The sequence below is a fragment of the Notechis scutatus genome, chromosome Z (assembly GCF_049901735.1).
Source record: "Notechis scutatus isolate UNSWTSFEM ecotype Mainland chromosome Z, rNotScu1.2, whole genome shotgun sequence".
NCBI lineage: Eukaryota > Metazoa > Chordata > Lepidosauria > Squamata > Elapidae > Notechis > Notechis scutatus.
Window position 1 is genome coordinate 1927447 of NC_142025.1, and position 9668 is coordinate 1937114.

The 9668-nt window shown below is 47.1% G+C and overlaps 1 long non-coding RNA gene across 1 annotated transcript; it reads left to right on the forward strand.

Annotated features, from left to right (window-relative positions):
• The first annotated feature begins 535 nt into the window (after positions 1-535).
• Positions 536-4261, forward strand: LOC148128745 (uncharacterized). Its single transcript, XR_015746129.1, has 2 exons — positions 536-1231; positions 3862-4261. It is a non-coding gene; the product is annotated as an uncharacterized LOC148128745 (long non-coding RNA).
• The last annotated feature ends 5407 nt before the right edge of the window (positions 4262-9668 follow it).

Sequence of the window (9668 nt, forward strand, 5' to 3'; positions counted from 1 at the left end):
CCAAACTTGGCAACTTTAAGACTTGTGGACTTCAAGTCCCAGAATTCCCCTGCCGGCCATGTTGGGGAATTCTGGGAGTTGAAGTTCCACTTAGATTTTCAAGTTGATTTATATCATCCAGAGCTATGCTGGCTGGAGAATTCTGGGAGTTGAAGTCCAAGTCGCGAAGTTTGGGGACCTCTGCACTAAACAAACAATTGTAAGTTGAGAACTGCCTATGAGGCCAGCAAAAGCATTCAGATGAACATAACACCGTAGAGCAGGGGTGGGCAAACTACGGCCCGCGGGCCACATCCGGCCCGTTGGTCTTTTTAATCCGGCCCGCCAAAGATTGGTACAGAATTAAGGTTTGATGTGAATGATTGAATGATTGCATTCATTTGATTTTGACTTGTAATGACAGACATTTTGACACCAGGTGGCGGCCCGTCTGTCAAATTTTAAAAGTCAATGAGGCCCCCGAGCCAAAAAGTTTGCCCACCCCTGCCGTAGAGGTTTGTTAAGAAAACCACAAGTGCCCTTCCGATGTCACCAGGGTTGAATCTACGACACCGGAGATGTTCGGTTAGCTCAGCTTACACAACAAACCCTGATTCACCGGGAAACTTCGTCCACGTTTCGTCCTCGTGAACATCGACCTACTTCCCGCTTCCTCTTCTCCAGCCAAAGGATGGTTAGAGAAGAAGGATCTCCTTATCTTCTCACTGAGCAGGGATGGTCTCATGTTCTCCTCCGTGTCCCATCCTTGGAGGGCCTGAAGGGCGAGACCCAGACGGGCAGAGACGGCTTGGCAGGGCACAAAAATAATTTTCGGCGCCCGTCACGTTTCGCAAACAACGATTTGTCAGCTTGGATGTCGAAACTGCCAGGGTGGGGTCCTCCAAAGACAACCTTGAGTCATGATTTCTTGCAGGCCAGAAGGGAGAGCCGGAGCTGGAGGTTGTGACACTTTGTGTGCGAACTTCTCTTCCGGTGGACCAACCCCAAAGGGATCAGGGCAGGCCCATATAAGCGTGAGAAGCACCGAGGAGGCGCTCACAACGCCTGCGATCCAGGAGAGTTTGTGGGTCGTCCAGGATTAGGGGGAAGAAAACAAACCATGAAGGCTTCTTGGCTCGGCTTGCTGGTGGTGTTGGCCACCTTCTCGCTTCTCCTGGCAGCTCGCTCTGAGGAGGCCCCACCTGTCTCCGGAGCACCTGAGGTGGTGGCGTCCCATTTGGAACCTCTGCCTGTAAGTATATGGGCCCCTTTTTTGGGTCATCCGGGACCGATTTTATTAAAACTTCCAGCAAAGAGGCGTGTTAAGAAAAAAATGGAGAGACAGAGGAAAAAAATAAGTGTAGGTGTGGAACAGTTTACTTTTACTTTTACTTTATTGTCCTTGCAGCTCGTACAATGAAATCAAGCACCATCTTCAGGGCACATCATGACCATGAAAATAAACACAAACACACATCCTTCACCCTCCACACATTGAATTGGAAACCAACGACAGCACACCAACGCTGCACTATACAGTAGAATCCAACAGAGCTCCTGCCCTGGGATAGAAGCTGTTTTTCAGCCTACTTGTCCTTGTTTTTATTATTTTGTATCGTCTGCCAGATGGTCATAGTTCAAAAAAAAGGGGGTTCCCAGGATGAGATGGATCTTTGAGGATGTTTTGAACTTCCTTAAGGCAGCAGGAGCTATAAAGCTCTTCCAAAAAGGGGAGAGGGCAACCCAGGATCCTCTGGGCAATGACCTTCACCCTCTGGAGTGGCTGTCCTATCTGCCTCTGTGCAATTGGCAAACCAGACACAGGTGCAGTAAGTTAAAATGCTCTCTCTGGTGCAGCGGTAGAAGGTCACCAGCAGTTTTTCATTCTGTTGTTTCCTGAGAAGCCTCAGGTGGCATAATCTCAGGTAGTATAATCTCAGGTAGTATAATCTCAGGTAGTATAATCTCAGGTAGTATAATCTCAGGTAGTATAATCTCAGGTAGTATAATCAAAGCTGCCCTACCAGGAAAGATCTCGCTTATTAAAGGATCTATTCTCTTTTTGGGGTGGGGGGAAGGGGAGACTGAAAATTCAGGTAGTCCTCAACTTACGATCAAAATTGAGCCCTGTTGTTAAGTGAGACAGTGGTTAAGTGAGTTTTGCCCCATGTTACAACCTCCTTGCCACAGTTAATCAGTATTTCAACCATTTGTCTGAAATGTTCTATGGCTTCCTGCCTAAGCAGGGGGTTGGACTAGAAGACCTCCAAGGTCCCTTCTATTCTATTCTATTCTATTCTATTCTATTCTATTCTATTCTATTCTTTATTCCCTATTCCCTATTCCCTATTCCCTATTCCCTATTCCCTATTCCCTATTCCCTATTCTATTCTATTCTATTCTATTCTATTCTATTCTATTCTTATCCCTTATTCTATTCTATTCTATTCTATTCTATTCTATTCTATTCTATTCTATTCTATTCTATTCTTTATTCCCTATTCCCTATTCTATTCTATTCTATTCTATTCTATTCTATTCTATTCCATTCCATTCCATTCCATTCCATTCCATTCCATTCCATTCCATTCTTTATTCCCTATTCCCTATTCCCTATTCCCTATTCTATTCTATTCTATTCTATTCTATTCTATTCTATTCTATTCTTATCCCTTATTCTATTCTATTCTATTCTATTCTATTCTATTCTATTCTATTCTATTCTATATTCCATATTCCATATTCCATATTCCATATTCTATTATATTTTATTCTATCCTTATTCTATTTTATTCTATTAATACAGGTAGTCTTTGAATTACAACCATTTAGTGACTGTTTAAAGTTACTGAAAAAAGTGACTTATGACCATTTTTCACACTGACGACCATTGAGGTCATGTGATCAAAATTCAGCCGCTTAGCAACTGGTTCATACTTAATATGGTTGCTGTGTCTCAGAGTCACGTGATCCCCTTTTGCGACCTTCGGGCAAGCAATGGGGAAGCCAGATTCACTTAACAACCGGGTTGCTAACTTATCAACTGCCGTGATTCACTTAAGAACTGAGGCAAGAAAGGTCATAAAATGGGGCAAAACTCACTTAACAAACATCTCACTTAACAACACAAATATTGGGCTCCACTGCAGTGGTAAATCGAGGACTACCTATATTGAGCAAGTCCTTTATGTATCACACCTTCACTGGTAGTTCTCAACTTACGACCACAATGGAGCATTTATGATGGTTGCAGCGTCCCGGGTTCCTCCCCTTTTGCGACCATCTGAGCCAGATTCACTTAACAACTGGGGGGGACCAGAATTTCATTCGTTAAGCAAGGGAGTTGTTAAGTGAGTCGCGTCCGATTTTGCAACCTCATTGCCATGGTTTTTAGCAAATCCCTGCAGTCGTTACGCGAATCCCACTGTCGTTAAGCGAATCCACCACTGACTTTATCGGAAGATCAGGCCTTCCTCTGGATACCGCAACCCTCATAAATACACCCTGGTTGCCAAGCACCCAAATTTCAATCCTGTCATTACATACAACGGCCGTAAGTGTGAAAAATGGCCGTAACGTGCTGCAGTAACTTTCAACAATGGCTAAATGAACCTTTATAACCTGAGCTTGTAAATTATGCAGAAAAAACATTTGTTTTCCACGGACTTGCAAACTCCCTGCCTGCTTGAGCAAAACATTGGGTGTGTGTGTGGCACCTGGAAATTTAATTTAACCTGCCCCCTCCCGCCCTTTTTTTTTTTTCTTAAGACAAGGAGTCCAGCCTCTTTTTGTTTGCTTGTTTTTTAACCCCCTCGCCCCCGTTTTGTAGAATCCGTCCCTCTCTTTTGACTTCTCCCTCCGTCTCGCTTTCTCCCATTGCAGCTCGAAGCATCCGAAATCTCCAAAGCTTGGTGGAAGAAGTTTATCTGGGAAACCCGGAGCGAGAGGCAGCCCAGGACTCCCAGGCCGGGAGTTTTCAGCCCCTTAAGCGAGAACAAGACGGTGACCTAAAATAATGGATGCCAGGGATGCTCCCACAATGCATTGCGGTCCGGCCACCGCCATCACCGGAATGGACACCGTCTACCGATCAGCATGCGAATGGGATAGAAAAAAGGCATTTTATTTTTCATAGCTAAACAGTCACTAAGTAAATGGTTGCAAGTTGAGGACTACCTGTATCCAGATTCGGATCTTATGAGATCAGTTTCTCAATTTTGGCTGCTGTAAGATGTTTGGTCTCTAAATATGATATGTAAATAAATAAAAGTTATGAAGGATATTTCTTCCATGTGACACCATCAATTGTCTTCTTTTAGCCCTTGACAGGATGATAATAATTCTGCTTTAATTGTGGTTGGTCATATCAAGCGATGCCTGTAAGCCTTGGAAGATGGCATCTTAGTTTATCTAAACCAGGGTTTCCTGGCAATTTGAAGCTCTTCAGAGGTCCGCATGCTTTAAAGTGGGTGGACTCCAACTCCCAGAATCCTCCATCCAACATGCTTTAAGAGGGAAAGACTCCAATTCCCACAATCCCCCAGTCTGCATGCTTTAAGAGGGAAGGACTCCAATTCCCAGAATCCCCCATCCAGCCATGCTTTAAGTGGGAAAGACTACAATTCCCAGAATCCCCCATCCAGCCATGCTTTAAGAGGGAAAGACTCCAATTCCCAGAATCCCCCATCCAGCCATGCTTTAAGTGGGAAAGACTACAATTCCCAGAATCCCCCATCCAGCCATGCTTTAAGAGGAAAGACTCCAATTCCCAGAATCCTCCATCCAGCCAGGCTTTAAGAGGAAAGACTCCAATTCCCAGAATCCTCCATCCAGCCATGCTTTAAGAGGGAAAGACTCCAATTCCCAGAATCCCCCATCCAGCCATGCTTTAAGAGGGAAAGACTCCAATTCCCAGAATCCTCCATCCAGCCATGCTTTAAGAGGGAAAGACTCCAATTCCCAGAATCCTCCATCCAGCCATGCTTTAAGAGGGAAAGACTCCAATTCCCAGAATCCTCCATCCAGCCAGGCTTTAAGAGGGAAGGACTCCAATTCCCAGAATCCTCCATCCAGCCAGGCTTTAAGAGGAAAGACTCCAATTCCCAGAATCCTCCATCCAGCCAGGCTTTAAGAGGGAAAGACTCCAATTCCCAGAATCCTCCATCCAGCCATGCTTTAAGAGGGAAAGACTCCAATTCCCAGAATCCTCCATCCAGCCATGCTTTAAGAGGGAAAGACTCCAATTCCCAGAATCCTCCATCCAGCCAGGCTTTAAGAGGAAAGACTCCAATTCCCAGAATCCTCCATCCAGCCAGGCTTTAAGAGGGAAAGACTCCAATTCCCAGAATCCTCCATCCAGCCAGGCTTTAAGAGGAAAGACTCCAATTCCCAGAATCCTCCATCCAGCCATGCTTTAAGAGGGAAGGACTCCATTTCCTGGCTGTGCCGTCTCCTCCTTGCGGGGAAGCCTCTACACGGCTGAGCCAAGTGGGGCTGGGCTCTCCCCCCCGCTGTTCAACAGGTGCAGAGTTGCTTGGACGGTTGAGAACCTCTCTAAAAAATAAAGTTTTTTATGCCTCCGACCAAAACTGCCAGGTGTTGTGTGAATCCAACCGCCCCCAACCTCATCCATTAAACCTCCAGGTTCCTCAATTTCCACACGGGGGCTGAGTCAATTTCCTTCTGCCTGGGGTCCCATGTTCCCTTCCCGCCCCCACCTCCACCTCGGAAGTCAGTGGGGGGGGCGAACTTCCTTCCCCCTTTTTAAAGAGGCCTCCAGACCGGCTCTTGAACCTTCATTCCTTCTCCTCCACCTTCCCGGGCAGAGGCCTCTCCCGCCACCCCTCAGGAGCTGCATTTCTGACTGCGAGGACCATGCGGGGCCTGTGGCTGCTGCTCGCGGTGTTGCTGGTACTGAGCCGGGCTGGTCCCCTGCCGGGGACGTCCCAGCCTGGGGTCTCGCGAGGTGGAGAGGGTGACCCAGAGCTTCCCACAGGAGGACCCATGCCGGTGAGCCCACTTGGTGCCAGGATTCGATCTCGCAGCCCTGACCTGCTTCGCACCGTTTTGGGGCTTCGCTGTTCAGAAGTGATTTCCCTGACCCAGGTTGAGTTTTGCCCTGGAAGGATTGTGTGTGTGTATTTGGGGGGGGTGTTCTTCCCCGGCCCCCCAAACCAGGGACAGTGGGTTGGAGATGGGAAGTTGGCGTGGGAACAAGCAGAGAATGGTGGTTTGTTCGTGTGGTGCATTTAACCTGGTTAACGGAGAGCCAGCATCTGCTCTGGCATAACCGTTAGGCTGAATCCCGGCTGGAGGGTTTATTGGTTCAGTCTGCAAAAGTGGTTTCCAACTTACGACCACAATTTGAGGCCAAACTTCCCGTGGCTAAGCGAGACAATGGTTGAGTGAGATTTGACCCACTTTATGACCTTTTAGGCCCCAGGGGTTCAGTAAATCGCTAAGTGAATAACACTGTTGTTAAGTGAATCCAGCTCCCCCGTTGATGTGGCTGGCCAGAAGGTCACAAAAGGGATTGCGTAATCCTGATAATGACCGTCATAAATATGAGTCCGTTCCAAGCGCCTGAATGTTGATCTTGGTGATGCTGCCACAGTCCATAAGTAAGAAAAATGGTTGTGAGTCAATTTTTTTCAGGGCCGTTGTAACTTCAAACGGTCACTAAGTGTTGTAAGTCGAGAACTGTCTGTCATTGCTTGGTCAGAAGCCTCTAGTGGGGTAACCCCCCCCCAATAGTTTATCTCCAAAGTGGGGAGGGGTCTCTAAGAACAGGAGCTTGGCTCTTCCCAACCTATCAGGGCAGGGGGTTGGACTAGATGACCTCTGAAGCCCCTTCCAACGCTGTTATTCTGTAAGGATCTGCCGCTTGAGTAGGACGGGGGCTGGACTAGATGACCTCGGAGGCCCCTTCCAACGCTGTCCTTCTGTGATTCTTCTTTTCCAGGTGAAAATCCAGGTTTTCCCTGTCCTGAGAGCGAGGCGGCCCTGCCGTTACTATCGATGGGTGAACGGCAAAAAAGTTTATTTCACCCGCCCAGGATGTCTCTCCGTCTTGACTGCTGGGGTACCCTCTTCCCTCGGCTAGGAGGGTCCCCGCTCCGCTGATGGGGTCTGGCGGCAGTCACCGCATGCTCTGGGGACCCCTTGACAGAAGGGCTGCGGGCGGCAGCTGCCAGCCTCCTGCCACGATGTGTGTCATTGTGTGTGCCTTGCATTGTTGCAAAGAAAATAAACTTTTTGCATATATCAATTGGTGCGTGGGTTGTAATTTGCCACCCTGACTAGTCAGTTGGCCTAAGAGTTCTGTGTTCGAGTCCTGGCACTAAAGGCAGTCCTCGGCGTACGGCCACAACCGAGCCCTGAATTTCTGTTGTTAAGCAAGACAGTTGCTCAGTGAGTTTTGCCCTTGTTTTAACGAGGCTTTTTGCGCTGGTTGTTAAGTGAGCAACTGTAGGGATTCACTTCATGGGGCAAGAAACGTCGTAAAACAGGGCAAGGCTCATTTTACAACTGTCTTGCTTAGTGAAAGAAAAATTTTTGGGCTCAGTTAATGGTCATAAGTCGAGGACTACCTCCAACTGTCTTTCGTTCTTTTTAATCAAACTGAAAGGCAGGGAAACCTAATTTTAGGATTAAGATATAAACATTCCCTGTTTATATTTTAATTATAAGGTATAATTAATGCTTGTTTATGGGAAAATGTGGAGTGTCTGTCGGTATGTGCTAAATTCCCAATTTTTTTCTCCTTCGGACAGTTTTTGGGTCCAAAGCGAAGCAAAATCTTGGCTGAATTTGTATTAAAATTTCCCGTCAAAAACAATCGCATCAGCCGCCTCTTTCTAGGAAAATAAAAGAGGGTGTCGGGAGTCCTTTGGCCACTAGAGGGCAGCAGAAGCCCAGCATGAGATCAATTCTCCTGTTCCCTGTGGGGAGCGTAACTGCTGACCTCTGGCAGCGGCTGCACTACAAAGCCCATCATCCTCCACCCTTGGATTCAGTCGGTGGGGTAGCTAGAGGTTGGGATTCTGCCACATCTGGAGAATGCCAGGAGCTACGTTTCTTTCGGCTCACTTTTAAGATAAACCAAGAGGCTGCTCTAAAAGCCATAGTTTAACCACAATTGGTAGACTTCACATGGGGTTGTGTGTGTGTTTAAAATCAGACTGTGAGGTTTCTTTCTTTCTTTCTTTCTTTCTTTTCTTTTCCTTCTCCTTCCTCTCTTTCCTTCCTTCCATCTGTCTTTCCTCTCTCTCTCTCTTTCTTTCTTCCTTTCCTTCTTCCTCCCTCTTTCTTTCCTTCCTTCCATCTGTCCTTCCTCTTTCTTTCTTTCTTTCTTTCTTTCTTTCTTTCTTTCTTTCTTTCTTTCTTTCTTTCTTTCTTTCTTTCTTTCTTTCTTTCTTTGTTTTCCTTCTTCCTCCCTCTTTCTTTCCTTCCTTCCATCTGTCCTTCCTCTTTCTTTCTTTCTTTCTTTCTTTCTTTCTTTCTTTCTTTCTTTCTTTCTTTCTTTCTTTTCCTTCTTCATCCCTCTCTTTCCTTCCTTCCATCTGTCTTTCCTCTCTCTCTCTTTCTTTTACTTCTTCCTCCCTCTCTTTCTTTCCTTTCTTCCTTCCTTCTTTCTTTCTTTTCCTTCTCTCTCTTCCTTCCTTCCTTCCTTCCTTCCTTCCTTCCTTCCTTCCTTCCTTCCCTTCCAAAGTGACTGATGACCAGTCCTCACACTTATGACCATCACAGTATTCCCCAGGGTCACATGATCAAAATTTGTGTCCTTGGCAACTGATAGGTATTTATGATAGTCGCAGCCTCCTGGGCAAGGGTGAGATTCTACCGATTTGGACCAGTTCGGGCAAACTGGATATTAAATTTGCATCTGGTTTGCTGAACCAGTATTTGAACCGACCGGCTGGCCCCGCCCACCCTCCCCGCCCCTCCCAGGAATCTCCAGGTGGCCCATTTCAATGCAGGTAAGCGCAGGTCCGTGCAGAGGCTCTGGGAGGGGGGGAAATGACCCTCCCGGAAATTTGGAAACGGGCCTGTTTCCGGCTTCCGGAGGCCCCCCGGAGCCTGGGGGAGGCAGTTTTCGCCCTCCCAGAAGCCCGAGGGAAGCCTCCGGACTCTGGGAAAGGCAAAAAACGGCCCTCCCGGAAATTCCGGTAGGCCACGCCCAGCATGGCCACGCCTACCCAGCAACTGGGCGGCAAACCGGTTGCTAGGATTTTGGAATCCCGCCCCTGGTCCTGGGGTCACGTGTTCCCCTTTTGCGACCTCCCCTGCTAGCTTCCCACAAGCCAAGTCAATGGGAGGAACCTGGATTTGCTTAACGGCCACATGATTCACTTAACAACTGCAGCAATTCACTTAACCATGGCAAAAGAGGGCGTAAAATCAGGGATAGCCTTGCTTAGGGATGGACATTCTGGCCCCAATTATGCTTCTAAATCTAGGATTATCTGTATGTGCATAAACAATGTGCCAAATCAGGTTATGGATTTAACCCTTTGCAGTGTTGGCACATTGTGCTGAGGGACCAGTGAAGCAAAGGTTGTGTGTTCAAATGATATCCTAACCCCCAAAAGATTGATGGCAAAATTAGCCAATGGTAGGAATGCGGCTCCTGGTTGGTTTTCAGCTAATTAATTAGCCAATGGATTATGTCAGTCCTCGGTTTATAACCA